The 25,165-nt window shown below is 40.7% G+C and overlaps 1 protein-coding gene across 3 annotated transcripts in view; it reads left to right on the forward strand.

Annotated features, from left to right (window-relative positions):
* arhgap35a (Rho GTPase activating protein 35a) overlaps nt 1-25,165 on the forward strand; it is a 188,850-nt gene that overhangs the window by 24,498 nt on the left and 139,187 nt on the right. Inside the window, exon 1 of one of the 3 annotated variants that reach the window (XM_034169247.1) lies at nt 7,345-7,455. The exons of the other annotated variants lie outside the window; for them this stretch is intronic. The gene's annotated coding sequence lies outside the window, so the exon portion shown is untranslated. Of the gene's footprint in view, nt 1-7,344; nt 7,456-25,165 lie in introns of those variants that run through there. 3 annotated transcript variants of the gene reach the window in all.

Consider the following 25,165-nt stretch of genomic DNA (forward strand, 5'->3'; position numbering starts at 1 on the left):
GTTGACTGATTCACTTCCTCCCGGTGGGGGATGCTTGGCCATGAGTTGTCTTATTTTCTTTCTAGTTTTCTCAAACTTCTTCTAAGCTCCGTTAATTGTGCCTGTTGCGTAGATGGGCTGTCCCTGAATATTTCAGTTCATTATTGTTTGTACAGCCATTGCTTTTGCCATTCCTCAGTTTGTCTGTTCCTGGAGCGTACAGCAGCATTTTTGTCAGTACTTAAGGACACTTGAAGGGCATTACCGTGTCAGTCATTGTTTGTCTGAGAGCTGACTTCAGGGGGATCTGCCCACAGATGGCAGGTCCCCAGTGAAGATGTGCTGACACAGGCTGTCACATAAAAGGACAAACAAAACCCTGGCACATGGATGAGGGACTTACTTTGCACATTGTTGTGATTAGGTATTCTTAACTTGGAGCTTGCTCCAGGCATTTTAACATTTGAAAATCATTACCTGGCTGTTATTGTTTTGTGTTTATGGCTGTTGCAACTTAATTCTCAAACTTTCAACTTGCCCCTGCAAAGACAAGCTGTTTGTTGTTTTTAGTGCCAGGACACCGGGATGGCCTGAGAAATGTATACTAGGTGACACAAGCATGTGTAATGAAACCAACAGCGGCCGACCCCTTCTCACCCTCATAGCACGACTGTCGGAGTATTTCTGACCGTTGCCCAGTTGTTTGACAGTGGACATCATATCCTTTTTAAGGTTAAAAGATAAGGTGGCTGTTCATAGCCATTTGTTATCACAGGCCGCAAGCCCCTGACACCTCCACATCCCTTATCTGGCCCAGTCCCATTTTCCAGCTCAAGTTATGGCTCATGCAAACCTATGGCTGATGACTAAGCATTCCTCAGCCTGCGGACGGCTGGGCCTGCTGCTATCGATCGGCGTGCCGTCGCCTGTCATCCAGCCACCACTTAGCTAATGATCTCCATACTATTTTGTCACAGCTAGGAAAATGGCCATAAAACAAGGACCAGTGACTAACGGTGGCGTCAGAGCAAAGATGGGTTTTACCGAGAGAGGACGTGCACTCCAAGCATCTTGAGCCAAGTGGTACTATGTTATGGTGTCTTACAACTCGAATGCTGTCATTTTTATTACATCTTTCTCTCGCTTGTTTCTCATCTTCACCTTTTTCTTTCTGCTGTTGGCTGTCTTCATTGTTGTGTTGACGATCCATCTGCAGGAGGGACACTGAGTCCACACTTGTCAGTCGTATGCCCGTGTCAGAGTTGGCCTGGGTTTGACCTCGCTTCGCTCAATGTTACTGTTGTTGGCCAAACAGCACATTTGTTTGTGCCAAATAAAAGCTCCTAGTGATGAATAATCTGGAGAGCCAGAGGCAATTAGAAAACGCTGCTACTAATGCTATAAAATTAGGCTACATCCACTGTGCAGGTTTAAAGGGTCGTACACAGACTTTGCAGGATTGTTGTGGGATGACAGTTCATTTCTCTTATCAGTGCCATAATTTCCCAGAATGCAGTAGAGTCCACAAGGTCCATAGACCAGAGTTTATTTCCTATTGTAGGTTTCCAGCAGATCAGATTTGTAACATTCCTGTTTAGGGCAACAAAAATATTTATCAAATCATTGTCCATTACCCCCACATTCGATCTTACCTTTGCAAATACAACTTATGAAATGATTATTTTCATGGAATAATCTTTACATAGTTTTGAACAAGCACTGGTGGGCTTGGTGGCCACCAGTGCTAGGTTTTGGAAGTGAAAGAATGGAAAGAAAAAAAATCATTTTAAATATCACTGGCCCATACTTTCACGCCTGTGCCAAACCGGGGGGTAACTGATAAGAATTTTTTAAATCAACACTCAGACATTAGAATTGGGTTTCCTTAATGTAAAAACACTTGAAAACAAACACAAAATTCTTATACTACATGATAAAAACCTTAAAGTGAGTAAACTTTGAAAAAAATGTCGGTAGGTAACTGATAGGAATTTTTTCAACACTCAGACATTAATACAAAAATAAATTTATTTCTTGATCATTTACAAAATTAATGTTAAATTTCATAAACCAAGTTCCCTTGCTAATGTTGTCACCGTGGGGTTTCCACAAGGGCATACTGATTAGACTTTTAAACTGGCGTATGAAATCATACCACATTGTCTACCAGGACATGGTATATTTATACTTACTTGTTAGCATATTCTGGCATGGCCCTACAAGTTCCACAGAAGACAACCTCACTCTCCTCATCACGCTCCAGCTATGGCCGTCTTTTCTTCCAGGAAGTTTGCCAAGTTTTCCTCACCCTTTTCTTCTCATATTCAGCATCAGCAACCTTTCTCTTCTGTGCTTGTTTTGAGGGTGATAGCTGTTCTTTCCTTTGCTTTCCTGGTTTCTGCCCAGGGGCAGGAGGTTTCAAGAAATTCATAATATTCACTGCGCTCGATCTTGCTTAAGCGAAAATGACGCGTCGATGTTGAAGCGAAATTTGCGCCACATCAGAAGATGCGCCTGCAGACGAAGTTTGTCTGCACTTCGGCAATGTTGGGAACATTGCCGAAGTGGTGCAACATGTCCTGTCTCTGGTAGCAGCCTGTGAGCAGGATGTATGTCTCTTTTGTCCTTTATTTCACAACTATGACAAGAGTTTTTGGAGGAGCAGCAGCCCCACAGCAGCGGGAGCGGAGTTTCTTTTTCTTTTTTTTCCTTTTTTTTTTATTGTTTACATGTGCGCGCGTGAACGGGACAGTTGGTCCTCAAGTTGGGTCCTGCAGAGGCAGAAGGACCGCTGAAAGCAGCCGTCATCCAGATGCAGCTCCTGCAGCAAATAATGATACTGCCTGAATTGGGAACGTCTCATGACGTTTGTCAGCTTTCCACAACAACTCGCTCCGTGTGATCAAGGTCCGTCATGTTAACTTGACTGACAACCGGAGCCGGCGAGCTGAATGGAAGCTCCTCCTATTTGATGACGCACCGGGGCGAATTTTCGCAGCAAAAGCAGAGTGACACACCGGGTGAAGGAGGCGCGTCCGTTGCCACGCGACCCCCGCGAATTTGTTGCATCTGTTCGCGACTGGTGTGAACGCGGCATTAGACTAATAAATCTGCCCAAAGCGATTTTAATTCTTACTGGCGCATACGGACCAGTGAAATATGAACTTCACTGGCCCGTGGTGGCCCGGAACATGTAAAAAAGGCCGCCAGGCCATCGGACCAGTGCTATTGTCGAGCCCAGAGTGAGAGAGAGAGAGGTGTCTGCTTCAGCTGCAGTCATACAATGCTGGGTTGTGCAGACTTGTTATTACTGTGAAACAGGTAATAATGGTTTGTTTCTATGATTTTGGAAACTTCTTTGCCAAATCTGTCACTCATTGACCCCCTTCATTCCATACTTTACAATACCGTGTCGCATAATTCTTTGTGTTTTGCAGCTAAATTCATACGGAATCCTTTCTGCATGGCTGTCTGTAGGTCTGGGATGATACACTGATCTACCAACATGACACACATCATGATACCTGAGTGCCAATTAGATGATTGTTATGAAACTTGAGAAATGTGATTCTATAATTATTACAATTTGATATTACAATAAATTCTGATTTGTTTTCTTTTTGTTGCAGTAGGCTATTTAATTAAATAAATTATGTTGAATTTGGACTTTTACAATGTAAGAATTTATTTTTAAATGAAATAATGGTGTATGGTATTGCTGCTACAGACTGGCATCCTTTTGACTCTTGATTGGAGTAAACGTGTATAGAACATGAATGAATTAATATATCGTATTGATTCCTCTGTACCCTCCCGTCACCATTTGTGCTGAGGTAGGGCTGTTTTCCATTTTCCAATGTAATTGCTGTAAAACAATTCTGAAAATAACATTTTTTTTTTTTCTCTGACGCAATATATTTCTATGTGAAAACAGTTCTCTCTCACTCTCTCTCTCACTGACCCCATTCATGCCGTACCTCACTATTGCACTTCCTTCACTCTCTTTTTCTCTGTTGGCCACATTCGTGCAAAATCCTTTCTGCAGGACTGTGTGGTGGTTTGACCAAGTCCAGTAGGTGGCACCCAAGCTACATGTACGTTCAACCAAACCTGCCCCTAATTTTCATCATCCATCCAGCATTCACAACTCAAGGTGTAGGCAGGTTTATGGGAAGATGTAACATAAGTAAACCAAGGTTGCTTTTTGGATTGAGCTAGTGTATCAGACTTAATCAGATTTGATCACAAATGATCATAAAATAATGAAAAATGTCTATTCCAGTTCCATATGATTGTTTTTTTAACAGTATTTCTTGGCCAATATAACATGTTGGTGCACATGTAGTGCCAAGCAGACTTACTCAAGGATAAAACTATCTAAACCTGGCTGTAAACAAGACTTGATTGTGCTTCCTTTCCTGCAAAAACACTGTATGATAAGAGCTTTAAAAAGAGCAAGAGCACGTTCATATTTGATTGCAACAAAAGTCATGTTGCCACATAGAACGTCAGAAAACCCTTGATTTAAACATCTAAATCAATTGATCAACACCACATTTGTGGTTTCTGGTCATAAATCATAATGCCTACAGATGTTATGTTTTCTGGAAGCCCACACTGGTGAGGCCATCAAACACTGTCGTGGAGTTGCATTTATTTTTGCCGCTAGCTGAGGATTGTATGATATTGGTGCTGCAGTGAGGGAGCCGGGTACAGCTGTATTGTTTGGGGAAGTGGCCCATCAGGCAATCTTTAAGTTATAAAGTCAATAGTCAGCAGAGGTGAATATGTTCCATGTTCATACTCCCAGCAAACAAACACATGGTAGGTATAGCAGTCACCCTGTCCATCTGTCCATGTATCATATAAGTGCTTGTAAAATCTATCCTAAAAAGTGTTCTAAAAACCATTTGGTGGATTTCAGTGAAACTTCACATAATGGTAGCATGAAGATGTGCATGAAGCAAAATACTTCCGGCCTGACATCGCCAAGGAGAGATAATTGGACAATTAAAAAAAAAAAAAATCCATAAATCAAGTTTGTCAATACCTGTATGACCAGACCTGTTGTAATGGTGCGCCTCCCTCAGTGTTCAGTGCGAGTAATAGTTTTAAAGGCAGTATTAAGGTTCAGATTATGATACATAACTGTTGTTTGCTCATACAGGTACACAACAAAAGACACATGAAATAAAAAATGGAATAATATCACTTGAAATGTTTAACACTTATCTACAATTTCTAAATCCTGAAGATTTTGCCTTAAATTTAATGTTCTGTTTTGTGTAATCACTTTAAAAACAAACATAATTCATCTAGGGCCAAAATGATTTGTTGAATAATAACTAGAATAATTCAATTACAATAAAATGTTCAAGGCAAATTCTGTGCCTCGAAGTGCCATTTATCATTTTAGTACATATGCCAGGCCTATGTGTGGCACTGTAATGTCTCCAGAAAAAGAACAGAAGAAGACTAGCGCATGCACATAAGCCGTGTAAGAGCTAATCAATGTAGCACCAAAACCTACAGCTTTCCAACGTGACACACAGAGTAAAGTAAAGCCTTTTAAGAGAAAGAGGGTCCACGCTGATCATCTCAAATAGACTTACTGTGCATTTAAAGCTACAGCTTTCCAACACGACACAGAGGGTAAAATAAAGCCTTTTAAGAGAAAAAGGGTCCATGCTGATCATCTGAAATAGACTTACTTATCTGGCCACACTGACTAAGAGTCTCTGAAAGAAGATCCTCTCAGCAGAAGTCCACTCTTTCTTCTGTGTTTGCTCAGACTCACACTGAGTGTTTTGCGTTTTAATTTTCACTTTTTTGGGCAACACAACGCTTCACGAACACGGTAACTTAAAAAAATGACTGCTTGGCTTGCATGTTCAGCCTCCAGCTGAAATGCATCTGCTGAATCACAGAGAAAGAAGGATAAAAACAAAAAAATTCACGCCAGTCCACCAACCTTTAAAAAAAAAACAAAAAACAACTTACAAATGGTTAAATTTTACAAGTTGGGGAAAAAACAAAACAAAAAAGCAGAAAGCCACATCCCATCGCCATTTCAGCAAAATGTCAACACTTTGGCCTGACCATGGTCGGGCTAATAGACTGTTTGAGCCTTATTCAGCTGATGACCGGGCGAATAGACATTTTGACACAGCTTTACTTCTCCGGCTGCATAGACTCGGCGCTCTACGTGCACTTTAAGTCAAGCTTTCATCGACAGGGTGCAGGGCGGATTTATCAGTGTGGCTTTTGCGGAAAAGCTGCACTCCAGAGCCCAGTTTTTCAGGCTGTGCTCACGTTCACGTGCAGCCTGACTGATTGAGGATTACACCGACCGCCTGCGCTTACGGTCCGGTGTCAGGGGAGTGGCGAGCTCCTGACACCGGGAAAGATCCAGAATTTGTAAAGATGTGAAAAAATGAATAATTACCGAGGAAAACAGAAAGGGATACACAAAATTTGACAATCTGTGTGATGGTGCAGCGACATTGTGCCATTGCTTAGGGAGAGCCCTGGACTATTGATGTTGTTTAAGAACACAAAAGTACTTTTTATCCAGTTACTTGATTAATTGCCAGAATACTCAATTACTAAAATAATCGATAGCCGCAGCCCTAAATTCATCATCATATAATTCATCAATGCTGTTTTCTTAATATAAGGCATTCATATTTGACACCGTTTAAAAAAAAAAAAAAAACCTGGTAGAACTGTATAGAATCTCACTTCAAAATTGAAGTGACTTATCCAGTCCTTTCTACATTGTTTACTTACACCTGTGACACGCTACGATCTGTAGAAATGTTGACCTCTTGCGATATTTTATTCAACCTTACAGTAAATTAAATGTGGCTGTGTTCACAGTGTGACGTCGGGTGGGTCGCATTCCTTTGAATATACGGCTTAAATTAGTCTCAGAGCGGGATAGTTTAATCTTGGCAGTGATGATGGGCTCGCAATAGTTTCTGCTGACGTTTGTATTTCTAATAATACAGCTTTAACGTCGTCAGTGGCTGTAAATCTGCCCTGTGAGTCTCCACTAGCTCAGAGTTCTCATTTCTCTTTTGTTGTCACACTGACTTCCATATGTGCCTTACGTTTTGAAGATAAAAGTAAGGGAAACATGGGTGAAGAATGTAAACATGGTAGGAGTTGTTTTTGGTTTGTGAGATTGTTCAGAGTACAGCTCCACTGCACTGCCGCTCCTATTAGTCACAGTTGTCGAAAAGAAGAGAATGCAGAACTTTTTTTTTTTTTTTTTTTTTACCCAATGAGGGAAAAGGTCGTTGGGAATGCAGTCTGTCAGGTCAGGACGAGCTGGTCCTGTTGTGACTACTGAGAAGAAAATAAGGTGGAGAGAGATTAAGCTCAATGAGTCAAATTTTTGGTGAAAAATGCTCATCATCATATTGGTGTTCTGCCTGTCCAGAGCAAGACGTTGCCTCATTCATGCCTTTCCAGGTAGGTTCATTTTGGTGTTCAGAGGCTGAAGTTAGATTTATTTTTCCCTCTTTTACATGTAGATTATCAGTATAATCAAACTATTTTTATGTCAAGGTTGAAATTGTTTATTGGTTTCTTTAATTTATATTTTCAGTTTACAAGAGACTGTCCACACACTGCAGAGTTCAGTTTGCCTGTAACTTGTCCCTGTGGTCTCATGGCAGTTTGAAAAGTAAAAACTGTTAGTAGAATTTTTTATTTTTTTGCTTATGCAGTCGTAAAAGTATTTGAGTATTTGAACACACACGGGAAAGAAAAATACATTTACACTGCCTTGATTTCCCAATTGAATTTTAAATGTGCCTTAATTAAATTTGTGCAGACATTTAGGGCGGCATACAGTGTAGGATAGAGATGATGCTGAACTTGGATCCACTTGATTTTCAGTGACTCAGAAACCTAAAATAAACTTAAATTTGAACCCCATTTATGCAGAGAGCCTCTATGTGAAGCTCTCAGCATAAATGTGGTTGAAGAAAACATGGCGTCTATTCATGCAGGCTGTCAAAATGTTATTCCCAAAAGTCTTTAATCATTTTTGGCTTTGAATGAATGAATAACTGTGGGAAATAATGTGTGTGAAAACCATTTTTTTTTTTCTTTTACAACTTATCCTTTAAAACTCTGTGTCTAAAGCAAACTCATTATGAGATATCCAGTGTCTGCTCAGACAAGTCAGCTTTGCAGACGGACAGCATTTCCTATTAGCATATGTTCTTATAAAAACAATGTGAGATGTCTATCTGCATATACACCTGCATACTGTTAAAAACTGCAACGATGTTTCAATTGTGCATGTAACCTTCTGCATGCACACTACGTTTGCTATTCGAGGATTGAAAATTAATTTCCATATCTTTGATGTCACCAAACAAATCAGGTTCTCTTGCCTTGTTGCTGTATTTTAAACCTTTGTGGGTCAAAAGCCTAAATTGTTTCCCACATAGATGAATTTTGATTATATTAGCATTATGATTGTGAATTCTTTAAGTACTAAAGAATAAAATTACAGTAGTGCAGGAAAAAGCCTTTTAACAACTCCACCTCTAAAAAAAACATTTTGAAGAAACTTCACCTTTTATGCTTGATGCTCCTTATGGCTGGTTCCGGTATATGCATCATGATTGTGAATGTCATACATTTTTGGCTGCTTTTCTTGGCACACAGAAGAAGACATCATTTATGATTAGATGTACGCATTAACAGTCTGGAATAGTCTCTTTAATTGAAAGAAAGTTAATCCAAAATGCAGCTTTACCCATGTTGTAACACTCAAGGTAATGATATCACCAGTTATATCTACATTGGAGCCAAAATATTTATGTCCAATCAAGATTATTCCCCCTCGGTTGAAAGAACAGCTGTGTATAGTTTAGAAATATAGGCAGTGCTTAAAAGCTTCCACTACAACATTAAAAGTACTAATGAAGGCATAGGGTGACAAAAGGGTTGAACTGATGCCTGGAAATTCATTTTACCTCTGTAGCCAAGCATAGTTTTGGTGTGCTAATGATTTTATTTTACTTTAAACATAAACTATGCACTGCAACACTTAACAGCTGTGAAAATAGATTTTTGAGGCATTACTGTAATCATAAGTAGCAAACAAACCATCACTGTCTTTGCAGCTGTTACCACTTTCTAAATTACATTTTACTGTATTTATATCCTAGAAGGTCCCAGGTCAAAGGCTACCCATGCTCCATTCCTCACTGATAGTTGGAGTTGTCAAGAAGTGCATCCGGCGTAAGATTTTGCCAAATCAACACCCTGATCCGTACTGGATTTACTGTGGAATTCCTGAGTAAAAATGGAAGCAGCCAGAGTAAATTAGGTTTATATTACTGATTATTAGCTAAACAAAATAATGTTATGTTACACAAAATAACTGTTTCAACTGTTTTCGACTTCCACAACTTCAGAGTGCCACTGTTGGCACTGCATCGTTTCATTGTAACAGTAGTTTACTTTGGCACGTGGCAATACTCATTGACGTCAGAGGTCTAAACAGGTGCTACAAGTGGTAATACCTGAAATAGGGACAACACTGTCTTTGTTACAGTGGACCACCGTGTCCGAACGGAATGTAGTTGTAATTTAGTTAAGTATAAAATGTCCCACTTTTATCTGTGGTGCAAATTTGGTGAGAATCTCTGGAGTAGTTTTGATGTAATACTTCAAACCCTATATAAAGTGAAATCTTGACCCAGAATCCAGATGCAGATCACCTCTGAAATTTAGAATACAATAGCATAGAGCCTTTATTGTCATTGTACATACAATGGAATTTGTCCTCTGCATTTAACCCATCCTAATTGCAGTTAGACACAATCCAACCACAAGGAGCAGTGGGCAGCCACAGTCCATCGTTGGTGCCCAACTCCAGATGTAGAGTCGCTGCCTTGATCAGGGCAGAGAACAGAGCGGACCCTAAATGAGCATGTGTTTTTATTTGATTGTGGGAGCAAACCGGAGTGCCTGGAGCAAACCCATGCAGACATGAGGAAACATGCAGACTTCACACAGAAAGGGCAGGAAGCGTTCCCATGACCTTTTTGCTGTGAGGCACCAGTGCTAACCACGAAGCCACCATGCCACCAATGGAGTCTTTCGTGGCCTAATATCTGTGTGGTGAAAATTCCTCTCAAAATCCATGCAGTAGTATTGATGTAATCCTGAAAAGCCTATAAAGTGAAATCCTGAACCAGAATCCAGATCGGGATCACCTCCAAAATTTAATGGCGTCTTCCATGGCGTAATATCTATCTGTGGTGAAAATTTCATCAAAATCTGTGCAGTAGTTTTGACGTAATATTGCCAACAGACAGCCAACAGATGATTTTCTTACATCCTTGTAGGGCTGAAACGATTAATTGAGTAATTCGATTACAGAAAATGTTTGAGGGAAATTCTTTGCCTCGAGGCTTCATTTAAAGCTGTAGTACATACGCCAGGCTTGTAGATGGTACTGTAATGCTCCCACAAAAAACATAGAAGAAGACCGTAAAGCATGTCCATAACTAATGTAAGCGCTAATTAATGTATCAGGCGACGTTACAACGTTACAAAGCCACGTGCTGAGTAAAATTAAGCCTTTTAAGAGAAAGGGTCCGTGCTGATCATCTGAAACGGACATATTATGCATTTAAAGTGAAGCAGTGTGTTTGTATATTAAAAAAAAAAAACATGGTTTGGTCCACTGACTGCTCTCCACCTCTGCAGATGAAGCAAAAGGATGCGCACTAAAATGAATCATGTTTAACTATTCAAAAAAAATGCCTATATTCAGATTTGTTAAGAGTTTTTATCAACAGGCTGTACAGTTCATTTATCAGTGCAGCTGTTGTGGAAACGCTGAACTCCACAGCTGTTTTTCAAAGGCTTTGTTATTCGCAAGTATCCACAGAAAACAAGGAATTTGACTTCGGTTTGAGCTGCACTTTCTGTACGGCATGCATACATATACACTAAACACTGAATAAATCACTAATAAAAAAGTACAAATGAAATGTACAATAAGAGAAAAAAGAAGAAATGAATGAATGAAAGAATGTCCTGTCCGCAGACTGAAGATTTCACAGAGCGCCTGGGCTTATGGTTTGGCAAAGCTCCAGAACTCTTAATAATGTGAAAAAATAATTACCTGGGAAAACAGAGAGAGAAGGAACACCCTAAACTTAAAAATCTACATGATGATATAGCGACATTGTGCCATTGCTTAGGGAGAGCCCTGCCACTACTGATATTTTTTAAAACACGAAAGTACTTTTTATCCAAATAATCGATAAAATGCTCAATTCCAAAAATATTTGAGAGCTGCAGCCCTACATCCTTGGCAGATGTAATAATGACAGTGTCCGCCTTATCAAAGAGACGTGATCACTGTGAATTGGTAATTCACACCTGCATTGCTCTTCGTGAGTTGCTTAAGTTTCTGACAGAACTGTGGCTAAAGCTACAATTACAGGGAGGTTGTTGTTTCCACCGCCTACCATGTCTGTGTGCATGTCTGAGAGAGAGCAAAAATGTTTTTGGAAAGCAAGGGGAAATGGAACAGATCCAAAAGGAAGACAGTATCAGAGCCGTCAGTTCTGGTGTTGACATAAACATGTGGAATTACTTGAGTCATGCCGTTTCCATTGTACGGCACTTCGTTTGTGCATTGTTTCGTAGAATCAACCGACCGCCTGCATGAGACTAGATCAGTCTGCCCTTAAACCTACAACCCAAGTTTTTTATGCATGAGTAGACTTGCTGTCAGGACTTAACCGTAGCCTTTTTCAACATACTACATCCTGACAAACTCATATGTCCAGTATTTCAGTTGCACAGCTTTGTTCTGTATATATTTCATTTCTCTGTGCTTATACTATTCAGCCAGAGTGGATATGTTGCTCAGAATAGTCAGGTTCCTTATCTAATGATTCATAGGTTCATTTGGAAAACTATATATTTTTAGAAAGCTTCTGAAAAGAGAAAGCCAAAAAAGGGTTGTTAAGCCCTTGTCTTCAGTAGTGTTAATTTTGCCAGATGAGACGAAACATATTTGTCAACGACCATTTTTCTTAATGCCAAAAACGAAATGATGACTGTACTACATCAGTGTTTTAAAATGCTGACTAAGATGAAATTGACTTGAATTATTGTTGAGGAAAAAAGGAGGCTAAAATAAAAACTGAAATAAAATCTCTCATTTTTCATCAACAAGCTCTTACACTTTGAAAATGTTTCCAAAATGGGTTGCATTCCAACCTGATCTCACAACGCCCTCCTGACACAAACTCAACAAGGCTGGACGCAACATACAGTGGGGTAAAAAAGTATTTAGTCAGCCCCTGATTGTGCAAGTTCTCCTACTTAGAAAGATGAGAGAGGTCTGCAATTTTCAACATAGGTACACTTCACTATGAGAGACAAAATGAGAAAAAAAATCCAGAAAATAACATTGTAGGATTTTTAAAGAATTTAATTGTAAACCATGGTGGAAAATAAGTATTTGGTCAAGCAAATAAGCAAGCAAGATTTCTTGCTCTCACAGACCTGTAACTTCTTCTTTAAGAAGCTCTTCTGTCCTCCACCTGTTACCTGTATTATTGGCATCTGTTAGAACTCCTTATCTGTATAAAAGACACCTATCCACAGCCTCAAACAGTCAGACTCCAAACTCAGCCATGTCCAAGACCAAAGAGCTGTCGAAGGACACCAGGAAGAAAATTGTAGATGTGCACCAGATTGGGAAGAGTGAATCTACAATAGTCAAGCAGGTTGGTGTGAATAAATCAACCGTGGGAGCAATTGTAAGAAAATGGAAGACAAGACCATTGATAATCTCCCTCGATCTTGGGCTCCATGCAAGATGTCATCCCGTGGGGTCAAAATGATCATGAGAACGGTGAACAAAAATCCCAGAACTACACGGAGGGACCCGATGAATGACTTGCAGAGAGCTGGGACCAAAGTAACAAAGGCTACACACTACACAGAGAGGGACTAAAATCCTGCAGTGCCAGGCGTGTCACCCTGCTTAAGCCAGTACATGTCCAGGCCCGTCTGAAGTTTGCCACAGAGTATATGGATGATCCAGAAGAGGATTGGGAGAATATCATGTGGTCAGATGAAACCAAAATAGAATATTTTGGTAAAAACTCAACTTGTCGTGTTTGGAGGAAAAAGAATGCTGAGTTGCATTTCAAGAACACCATACCTACTGTGAAGCATGGGGGGTGTAAACATCATGCTTTGGGGCTGTTTTTCTGCAAAGGGGACAGGACGACTGATCCGTGTTAAGGGAAGAATGAACGTGGCCATGTATCGTGAGATTTTAAGCCAAAACCTCCTTCCATCAGTGAGAGCATTGAATATGCAACGTGGCTGGGTCTTCCAGCATGACAGTGATCCCAAACACACCGCTCTGGCAATGAAGGAATGGCTCCATAAAAAGCATTTCAAGGTCTTGGAGTGGCCTAGCTAGTCTCAAGACCTCAGCCCCATAGAAAATTTTGTTGAGGGAGTTGAAAGTCCATGTTGCCCAGCGACAGTCCCAAAACATCACTGCTCTAGAGGAGATCTGCATGGAGGAATGGGCCAAAATACCAGCTACAGTGTGTGCAAACCTCGTGAAGACTTACAGGAAATGTTTGATCTCTGTCATTGCCAACAAAGATTATGTTACAAAGTATTGAGTTGAACTTTAATTACTGACCAAATACTTATTTTCCACCATAATTTACAAATAAATTCTTTAAAAATCCTATAATGTGATCTTTTTTTTTCTCATTTTGTCTCTCACAGTTGGTGTACCTATGTTGAAAATTACAGACCTCTCTCATCTTTCTAAGTAGGAGAACTTGCACAATCGGGGCTGACAAAATACTTTTTTACCCCACTGTATAAAATGTGTCGCAGGTGCATTGGAGAATGCGCGGGATGCCTGCGCATTCAAAACATTCAAAAATTGTTTTTAACATAATGTGTCTATTTTGTTTGTCTCCTTGTTGTGCCTGCTCGTCCGTCTCCTGTCTGCAGGTGTCAATCTGTTGTGTGTTTGAGCATAGATTTATAAAGACCACTAGAGTGGCGACGTAAAATTAGGAACCTAAAAGCCAAAATGTTTGTGTTTAATACGTAACCACACATTCAAGAAGACAACGATTAATTAAGTTAGTCAGAAAATAAAAAATGTCTGTCAGTGACAAACATTTGATGAAATAAGTAGTTTACATTTAACTCTCTGAGGCTCCAATTAAAGTTACTGTGTCAAGACTTTTGAAAACAGCAACAAACCCTACATCCATCCAATATTAATTTGTTTTTTAACATTATTTATGACTACTGTATAACAAATAACATGAAATATAGAAAAATAATGAAATATTAAGTGTACATCATATTTAAATTAAATTGGATCAGGTTGTGGCTCTTAAAATAGATTAAAAACATTGCAAGTCTTGATTTATTTATTTGTTTCATTTCAAAAGACCTGCACCCCTACAGTGCTGTTAATTTACAAGAAAACCAAATGTCTAATTGTATCTGACAAGAACCCTCGCAGATTTAAAATATTGGGGAAAAACACCACAAACTTTCAATATTTCAATAACTGTATGTTTAGGGAATGGCCCTGTTCTGTCTATTTGCGAACGTTCATGCTGGCTATACAGTCGCAAATCGAGCTTTATCGGTGACGCGTTAGCTGGGCTGGTAAAACAGATATTTGCGACTGTAATCCAGCATGAATGTTCACAAATCCTCAGACACAAGGGGGTTATACCCCATTCTAATCCAGTTTTATTGCTTGCACGGTTTATTTTTCTGTAGGTAATTCGGTCTGTTTTTCTAGTTCAGTCGGCGAGGCTTACCGTTAGCAACAGCGTCTTCACTGTCACTCCAGCAGCGGTCAGGGCGTGGATTAATCCATGTGAAACGGTATGAAATGGTAATTCTGTGTCAGAATCCACATCAATACTTTCGTATGGTAACTTAAATCCACCCATTTTGGCATTGTTGTCACTACGCCACATCTTTCTTTCACAGCTCACCGCACCATTATTGATATCTGTGTAGCAGCATGCGCTCTCAGGATGCAGAGTAATACATCAAATGTGAAGCGGTCAAATATTTTGCCACCATACACCCGATATTATACAGTCTGAAATCTCATAACGATTAACCAGTCAGATTTGCGGAAAAAATATAATTGGATTAGAATGTCAGGTAATGATAACATTATTGACAGTATTGACTGAAATGGTAATCAGAAATAATGTAATGTGTTTTTATCAATGAGACTAAAGTGTCGACCGAGATAAGGCTAAAATACTTTGTTCTTTTTTTGACTAAAACGACTCTAAAATTAACAGACTTGTAGTCGACAAAAACATGCCTAAATAAAAATGGTATGTGAATGACTAAATATGAGTAAGACTAAATATATATAAAAAAAAAACGGGTGACAAAATTGACACTAGTTATCAGTTTCTATATCAGTAATCAGTAACTATACGTTTAGAAAGCTTATGAAATGAGGACCCCCCCCCCCCCCCCCAAAAAACAAAACAAAAAACAATGTGTCTGTTTTTTTTTGTGGCAGCCAATTTGGATTTCTATAAATGGAAACCTTCAAAAACTAACTTTTATTCTTTTGGACTTCTGGTTAACCTATGATCATGATTGAAGTGAGTAAATAGGAATTTTGGAGGGCAGTGACCCAAAGATGCACATTATTAGTGATGCTAATGAATAGTAATGGTGTGTGTTGCCATTTTGGATTTTTATTGCACCTACTGTAGCTGATGTCAGGGACTTATGGAACAAAGAAACCTGATCCAACCTTTCTTACTAATCAGATCCATATATTTGTAACTGTCTTTTATTTAGAACAACAGCAATTCAATCATTGTTGGAATTTGTAATAAAGGTTATGAACCCTTAAACAAAGAATGGTGCTGCTATTTTTTTTTAAACTGTGCACCACAAATCTGACCCACAAGTAACCAGTAAGTCAAGAAAGTGAAAAGTTATTTTCTGAAGATCGCCAGTTTTGGAAATTCAAGATGGTGGCTAATACAACATTTGGAAAAAAAATTGAAAATAGAAAGGTTTTGCATTCCTCATTTCATAAGCTTTTGAAAAATCTCTATAAACCTTTAATGAAATCACACAGGGAACCTAACTAGAAGGTTCATATGTCATATTTTGACCAGCAAGAAGAATTTACATGAATGTTTTGCATTTTATTCTCTCTTCCATTCTTACTACTTTGCCCTTCTGGGCTCGTAGTTGACCATGGATGGATGATGTCAGCCTGCTCTTCGGGGGATCTGGGTTACTAGTGATGACAGAGAGAAGAAACAGATCACTTATGTTTTATTTTGTGATTTGACGCATGTGCCAAAGAGTGACAGCCAGGATTTTTTTTCCCTCCCTTTATTCCTTTCCTCTCTACCTACAGTCCAACTTGTGACTGAACAGCCTGTTTACAGAAAACATTTCACGATACTGGTGAACAAGTTCAACAAGTTTCTCATCACCGCAACATTTTTTTAAATTTTCTTTTTTTGTTGTTGTTTCATGCATTTGTGAAATAAGTCATTGGCACAGGCCTCAAAGAAAAAAAAATCCAACCCACATGATGTCACACTTGATGACTCATTACACAAGAAGAGTAATGGTTATTTTCAGAAATTTACAATGTAAAACTGACGACTTTTACTTTTTGCAACAGTCCAAACTGTGTGTTGGATGACATACCGCCTCCTTAAAGGCAGCATCTATCTTCACATGGTAGCCTGTTCACTTTATCGGAAAGTGACCAAAGACATTGTTTTGATAAAGAAATTTCAGGTGGAGGCACCTAATACACCACTGTTGATTTTTCAGTTATGCAGTGGTGTCACTAGGTGTTATTCCAGGTTATTGTTGAACTTTATTCACATTATTTCTCCTGTACATGAAACAACAAAAACAAGGTGGGTTTTCGTTGCCCTCCAAATTGCATAGTTTGAAGTAGTGAATTGAATATACGCTTGTTTGAAACGTGTGTTATTTTGGAAAACCTTACAGATATCACAAAAAAAATGTTATGCACTCACATGAGATGGCTTTTCAGACAATGTGAAAAAGTCTTGTTTAGCAAAACTACAATGGAAATACTTTCTGCTTTTACAGGTCACATAACAAACAGGCACAGTGGCTTAGTGGTTAGCGCTGATGCATAGCAGCAGAAGGTTGTGGGATCACTTTCCGCCCTTTCTGTGTGGAATTTGTATGTTCCGTTTCCTCCAGGCACTCCGGTTTCCTCCCATAGTGAATGAAAAACATGCTTATTTAGGGTCAGGCTTCTTTCTCTGCCCCTGACCAAGGCAGTGTCTCTACATCTGAAATTGGTCCCTGAGCACCGGACTGTGGATGCCCATTTCTCCCAGTGTTTGGATTGTGTCTAACTGTAGTTAGGATGGGTTAAATGCAGAGGACAGAGTTCATCCAATGTATATACAGTGATGAATAAAAAGGCCCTTCTTCTTTGTCGTCGTCTTCTTCTTCTTCTTCTTAAACAGTGTGTCACATGACATTCTAAAATGCACGTGGTATGTGTGGATGGAGTAAGAAACTGAGATCATGTTAAACCTTCTATAAGAAATAGTTTTACTGCAATATTGGATTCAAGAAACGCAAAAACAAACAAAAAATGGCAGTATTTGCCAGGACTTGTCTTTGTCACCATGATTGTTGGGTTTATAGTTCTTGCGAGAGCCTCACTGAGAGGATGGTTTTCGTGAGAGGTCAAAACCCAGCAGTCATATTCCATCACTTAATGGGCCCAGTGTCATGTTTTTGTTGCCATTCTGAAAATATCGCTTAACTTTCTCACAAATCTGTAATGTGGAAGCCCAGCTACTGACCTGCGAATCCCAATGACAAAAAACTGACAGACCTGTATCAGAGTGTCCTCAGTGTCATGTGACCCATTTCATGTGGATGAGCTGTTACATAACTCTCTCTGTGGGCTGTCCAGAGATTGAAGAACATGGAAACTTTTCTGGACTTGTTCCAAACGGTTGTTGTGTGAGCTTTCTCAGGTGAAAGATACCGCCGTCTTAAACTGCTCCCAATACGTAGCAGGATCCAGCAGGATGCGACATGTCACAATGTGATCTGGATGTATCGTTTCATGTTGCGTACTTTCCACGTGTTGCTAATAGGTCCGGTAGGTATCCCCCTTTTGAGGTCATGTACAGTTCAAATCTCAGTGTGTTACTGTCAGGTTTACTCATGCAGTTACAGAAAAAAAAGAAATAAGTCCTACATAGGCCCTGAGGCACACTAGTATCTGTGCATATCCCCAGATTCCACAGTGTGAAGCAGATGAGCATCTACAGCTGCCCCTGGATAGGATGGCAATCAGACACAGGTTACGTGTCGAGCCAAGGCTGGTATCCATTTACAGCTCGGTGGACGGGATCAATGCAGATGAAATGTCTTGTCTAACTACACAGATGGGTAGTGTGACCAGGAATTGAGCCCAGGTCTACATATTGGTAGTCCAGCTCCTTAACCATTGAACTACCTGCATAAAAGAACAAAAGACTTTACAAATATAGTTCACAGTCATTGTTGCAGAGCTCAGTTTTTTTAACAGTACGCAACCGGTGTTTGAATACGTGTAAAATATTGCTGTTTTTCAAATGCTGTTTGTAGATGCCTTTGTCATTCTCTGTGGCAACAACAACAACAAAAAAAAATCTAAACCGTGGTTCTACCATGAATATGTAGATGCTCAAACTTATGTACATCATGAATTACTGGTGGTTGAGCTGGAAAAACATGTTCCAAGCTACAAGACCTTCATAGGAAAGTGTTCCTGGATGTCTTCTGTTTCAGGCCAATCGAGCTGACACAATGTGACGAGTTTGGTGTTTTGAACATGCCCACAACTCTGATTTTGAACACCGTGATATGTGGTTGGGGAGAGTTGTATTGTACTGACACATCCTGAGTTGTCCAATTCTCACAAGCTTTCCTTTTGAATGGGTTTTATTTAGTCTTTGATCATCGCACGTGGCACTGACTTTAAGGTATTCAGTGCATTAATTACTCACTTGTATTTTAGGGGAGACATATTTTGTAATTCCACAAGTTCTCAGATGTATATCTTAAAGTATTTTTTGTATATGGGGCTTAGAATTTTGTTCTTGTCATTCTCAGTGAAGAAATTTGTTATTTGCTGCTTTGCTGCATAATTATCTTGACAATCACAAAGTTGATGTTTGTATTTCACACTGGGAATCTCAGGGAAATTGTTTTCCTGCACGCTGGGTTGTTGACTTGTTCCAAGGGCCAATAATGTGCTAAACACTTGGTGTCATGTATGTGAGAGCTGTGCGAGAGTGTGGGGCGTTGCTTCTCAGGCCGCCTGACGATGTACCGTGGTAAACGGCTCCCACGAATACAGCCGGGACAGACTTGATAGGCTTCTGCAGTGAATGTAGAGCTGGAATGAGGGACTGGGAGGAGGCAGAGAGAGGAGAAAAAGAGAGTGACAGTGATGTGGACCGATGGAATAGAGGAATGCTGCAACGGCCTGCAGGCAAATAATTGCAGGAGAAAACGAGAGAGGAAAACTGATAATAAACGTCAAATCCTCAGCTTTTTCAGCTGACAATCTGAGCTGCTGTGTCCTGAGGGCTGCAGAAAAATGCAGGAGTTCTGACTCCAATCAAAGCTCCTCTATGAAATCTTTGCACATACGCAGACAGTACATTTGCATATGTGACCTCCCTCGCTTCATCAGAGAGGATATTTTTGCTCAGCCCCTCCCATGGCCTCCCTTCACCCCTTGCCCCATGCTCACTGTCTGGCCCCCATCAGCTGGTGGAAGTGAGGGATGAGGTTTTGTCGTCTAATCTGCCAGCAGATCACCATTGATGGGCCTCTGTAGAATGGCTTTAGTAAATTATGTTTCTAGGGGAGGGCAAATCCCTTCCATCAGATAGTAGCTCCCTCTCATCTCTCTCTCTCCATTCCAAGTCCCACACTCTTTCTCTTCACTACATCAGTCAGGCTTTGACTTTATCTCTTTATTGCTGCAATACTCTCCTTTTCTCTGTAGCTTTTGGCCTCCACATCTCTGTCATTGTGCGCCATTCTGGACATTTATGCCCCTTTTACTGGGGCTCAGTATTCTTGCTTTAGTCTAGCTGAGCTGTACCGCAACGGTATGATTTTAAAAACCATGCTATCATTGGGTACATAATCAGCCTTGGTGGTATCTGCCTTAGTTAAGTAAGACATTTGTCATTAGGTTCATAAATATACTGTCTTATATGCGAGCCAAGGTGTTGGTGTTGCTGATACCGTTTGTAGGAGAATGAAGTTTCAAATCTTTAGTCTTCTGGTGCTTCCTGTCTTACTGTATGGTTGCAAGAGTTGAACTCTAACCAGTGATCTTAGGTGATGACGAGATGTGTTCGGTACTAGGATCCTTTGGTACTGCTGATGACTATGTCAAAGGAATGGTTACTTAGTGAGATTAAGGCAAGGAGTCTTGCTTGCATTGTGAGGGGAACATCAGCTATGATATATTTGTCAGGTGTTGCATTTCTCTGTGTGTCTGGCATGCAGGTGCCTCAGTGTTAAGGAGCTCAGGATTTGGAAAAGGCCAAGGGGATGGTAACTTCTCACATCACTGTGGCAGATACATGGTTACTTTCAAGATGTGGGGATGGACCACTTTTTACTTTTGGTGTTTATTTCAGCTCCATTCTTTAGGTACATCAACTCTAGGCTATAGCTTCATTCAAGCGTCAGTGTTTTGTTCAGTCTTGTGATGGATAGTTCAAACCTTTCTGTCACAACAGTTCCACACTGACCAGCCTTCCTCCACAGATTCAAAATGTTGTAATGTATAGTGCATCTGGAAAGTATTCACAGCGCTTCACGTCTTCCACATTTTATGTTACAACTGTAGGCGATTTTCTGCTAGCAGATTCTCTCCCGGTAATTTTATGTGGTGAGTGAGCTCAAAGACTCAGAGACTGACAGGACACAGACTTCAAAAACCAGATGTTGTATTGAAAAGATGCCTTTACAGAATGAACAGTCACTACGACAGCGCTGGGGTATTGGAGCAATTGGTTGGAGCAAGTCCCACTCAGCGTTGCAACCAAGAGCCCTGACATTGCGCCTCGCTTACGTTTTAAGCCTGCGCTTGGTTGACCCCCAGGTGGGTGGGCCTTGTCCTACTGCGTTAATCAGTACAGTTATGTAATTGGATGAAGAGTGATGCATTTGACATTGTATGCGGGTGACATGCTCGCATTGTTGAACGGTATGTGTTATATCAAAACTTTGTGCTGCCTGTGTCTTGTGTCAGCATGATGAGCAAAGAAAAGAATATTTCATGACGCCTGTCCCAGACAGAGATACGAAGGCCTTAGTTTTATCAGTTATGTATGCTGTGTCATCAAGCGTCATCCAACACAGCCTTATTCCAAAATGCAGTAAAAAAAATTTCCCTCAAAGTTCTACTCACAACACTCCATAATGACAACATGAAAAAAGTTTTTTTTTTTTTTTTGGAAAATTTTGCAAATTTATTAAAAAACTAAGAAATCACATGTACATAAGTAAGTATGCGCACCCTTTGCTCAATACTTTGTTGATGCACCTTTGGCAGTTACAGCCTCAAGTCTTCTTAAATATGATGACACAAGCTTGGTGCTCCAATCTTTGGGCAGTTTTGCCCATTCCTCTTTGCAGCACCCCTCAAGCTCCATCAGGTTGGATGGGGAGCATCGGTGCACAGCCATTTTCAGATCTCTCCAGAGATGTTCAATCAGATTCAGGTCTGGGCTCTGGCAGGGCCACTCAAAGACATTCACAGAGTTGTCCTGAAACCACTCCTTTGATATCTTGGCTGTGTGCTTAGGGTCATTGTCCTGCTGAAAGATGAACCGTTGCCACAGTCTGAGGTCAAGAGAACTCTGGATCAGGTTTTTATCCGGGATGTCTCTGTAAAATGGATTGCAATTATATTGCGTTTTTCCATCTGCATCAGACATTCAAAGCGCTTTACAAATAATGCTTCACATTCACCCCAATGTGAGGGTGCTGCCATACAAGGTGCTCACTACAAACCGGGAGCAATAGGGGATTAAAGACCTTGACCATGGGCCCTTAGTGATTTTTCCAGTCAGGCTGGGATTTGAAGCGAGGATCTTCTGGTCTCAAGCCCAGTGCCTTAACCACTAGACCATCACCTCTCCCTGTCCTCTGTACATTGCTGCATTCATCTTTCCCTCAATCCTGACTAGTCTCTCAGTTCCTCCCACTGAAAAAATCCCCACAGAATGATGCTGCCACCACCATGCTTCACTGTAGGGATGGTGCCTGTTTTCCTCCAAACATGATGCTTGACATTCACATCAAAGAGTTCAATCTTTGTCTCACCAGACCAGAGAATTTTGTTTCTCATGGTCTGAGAGTCCTTCAGGTGCCTTTTGGCAAACTCCAGGTGGGCTGCCATGGGCCTTTTACTAAGGAGTGGCTTCCGCCTGGCCACTCTTCCGTATAGACCTGATTGGTGGATTGCTGCAGAGATAGACGACCCCCTGCTTGCTGACAGGGGGTCGTTTTGACCGTTGGGGTTTTACATAATTATTGTATGGCCTTGCCTTGCAGTATAAGGCGCCTTGGGGCAACTGTTTGTTGTGATTTGGCGCTATATAAAAAAAAATTGATTGATTGATTGATTGATAGTTGTCCTTCTGGAATGTTCTCCTTTCACCACAGAGCAATGTTGGTGACCATTGGGTTCTTGGTCATCTCCCTGACTAAGGCCCTTCTCTCATCACTGAGTTTAGATGGGCAGCCAGCTCTAGGAAGAGTCCTGGTGGATCCGAAATTCTTCCATTAACAGATGACGGAGGCCATTGTACTCATTGAGACCTTCAAAGCATCAGAAATGTTTGTGTACCCTTTCCCAGATTTGTGCCTTGAGACAGTTCTGTATTGGAGGTCTACAGACAATTCCTTTGACTTCTTGCTTGGTTTGTGCTCTAACATGGGAATATGTAGACAGGTGTGTGTCTTTACAAATCATGTCCAGTCAACTGAATTTACCTCAGGTTGACTCCAGTTAAGCTGTAAAAACATCTGAAGGATGATCAGTGGAAACATGATGCATTTGAGCTCAATTTTGAGCTTCATGTCAAAGGCTGGGAATACTTATGTACATGTGACTTCTTAGTTTTTTTATTTTTAATAAATTTGTAGAAATCTAAAAAAAAAAACCCCAAAAACCTTATTTCACATAGGCATTATGAGTGTAGAATTTTGAGGGAAAAAAAATGTTATCCATTTTGGAATAAGGCTGTAACATTGCATTAAGTGGAAAAAGTGAAGCACTGTGAATACTTTCTGGATGCACTGTATTGGACATGGTATTGTTGGAAACTATTAAAGTAAGCTGTGATCTGTGCTGTGTGTTCATGAGTGAGAGAACAATAGAGCGTGAGATTGGCCAGAGAATCTGTGCAGCAGGGGCGGTGTTGCATTTGCTCTACCATACTGTTGCGACGAAAAGGGAGCCGAGCCAAAAGGCGAAGCTCTCGATCTGCTGGTCAATCTTCATTCCTGCTTTCACTAATGGTCATGAGGGTTGGGTCATGACAGAAAGAACTTGATCGCAAGTATAGGCGGCCGAAATGGGCTTCCTTAGGAGGGTGGCTGGCGTCTCCCTTAGAGTTAGGATGAGGAGCTCAGAGTAGAACTGCTGCTTCTTTGTGTTGAGAAGAGCCAACTGAGGTGGTTCGGGCATCAGGTAAGGATGCCCATAGGCGCCTTTCAAGGAAGGTGTTCCAGACATGTCCAGCTGGGAGAAGAGCCTGGGGTAGACCCAGGACTAGGTGGAGAGATTATATCTCCAGACTGGCCTAGGAACACCTTGGTATCTCCCAGTCAGAGGTGGTTAATGTGGCCTGGAAAAGGGAAGTTTGGGGTTCCCTGCTGGAGCTGTTGTCCCCACGACCTGATACCGGATAAGCGGTTGAAGATGCATATATGTGTGCATGTATGTGATCTGTGCTGTATTTTTTTCAAGCAAAGTTATTCAGTTGTCAGATAATTAAATCGCTTTGCTTGTTCAATTGTCAATTTAAGTGGATGCTTATTGTATGTTGCTGGGTGGGATCATTCTATAAAGAATGGGGGAAAAGACTAAACAAAACCTGGCCTTGTTTTGTTTGAGATGATTTAAGTAGTTTCTGAAAGGGTTTGGGGCAGAAAAATTGTAATTTGTATGGACCATGTGTTGTACCTTCTGGCATGTTAAGAATAGACAAATTTTGAGGGATTAGTACCTGATGGGGGATTATTACATGGGATTCATTTGCATAGGATTTTAATTTTCATAAATAAGTTTTGTTATCGGCACAAGTCTGGGACTGTAGGTGGTCCTCCAGCCTGCTGCACACCTTATGAAGGGTATGGAGAAAAGACATTTGTTCCTCATTCATGAAAAAGAAGTGGTCATCCACCCCTTCTCTCTCTGGAGGGTCATGACTGCTGTGGTGCAAAGGGGTATTCCCTGTGAGGTGGTATCCAGGGCCATCTTTGAGGCTACTCATGCAGGTGTGCACCGAGCACATCCTTCTTCTCAGCAAGGATGACCATCTTCTAATGCTGTTGAGAGAGCTTGGGAAGCTCCGTGTTGCGGTGGGGAGCTCTCTCCGAGGTCTGTAGACCTGGAAACGACCACATCTCAATGCTACGTGAAACCATCTGTATTGCCACTTGTCCATCGTGCAGTCATGCATGTTTGATGTCTGAATACCTCTGTAGGTTATACCTCTCGATAATTAACAGGTGTTGTACAGTACAAGCTGTAGAGGTCAGATACGCTGTTGTGTTGGTGTTTTATTGCCGGGCTGTATGTAATGCTGTGTTTCACCAAACTAGATTTACACTCACCCAACCCAGCAGAAACGTCTGTGTGGTAGAGGACCTGTTTAACAGTGTTCTGAAACGTGTTCAGCCATGTAGGGAATATTTCTCCCTGCTGGCTTGCACAGCTGGTAAGCACCTAATCACCTGTAATTTTTTTGCCGCATCTACACTGGTCTTGTGCTGTAATGGTGTTGCACTGTTAGCGATGTGTTGACATGGTTGATAA

This window comes from Thalassophryne amazonica, chromosome 4 (genome assembly GCF_902500255.1).
Source record: "Thalassophryne amazonica chromosome 4, fThaAma1.1, whole genome shotgun sequence".
Classification (NCBI taxonomy): Eukaryota; Metazoa; Chordata; class Actinopteri; order Batrachoidiformes; family Batrachoididae; genus Thalassophryne; species Thalassophryne amazonica.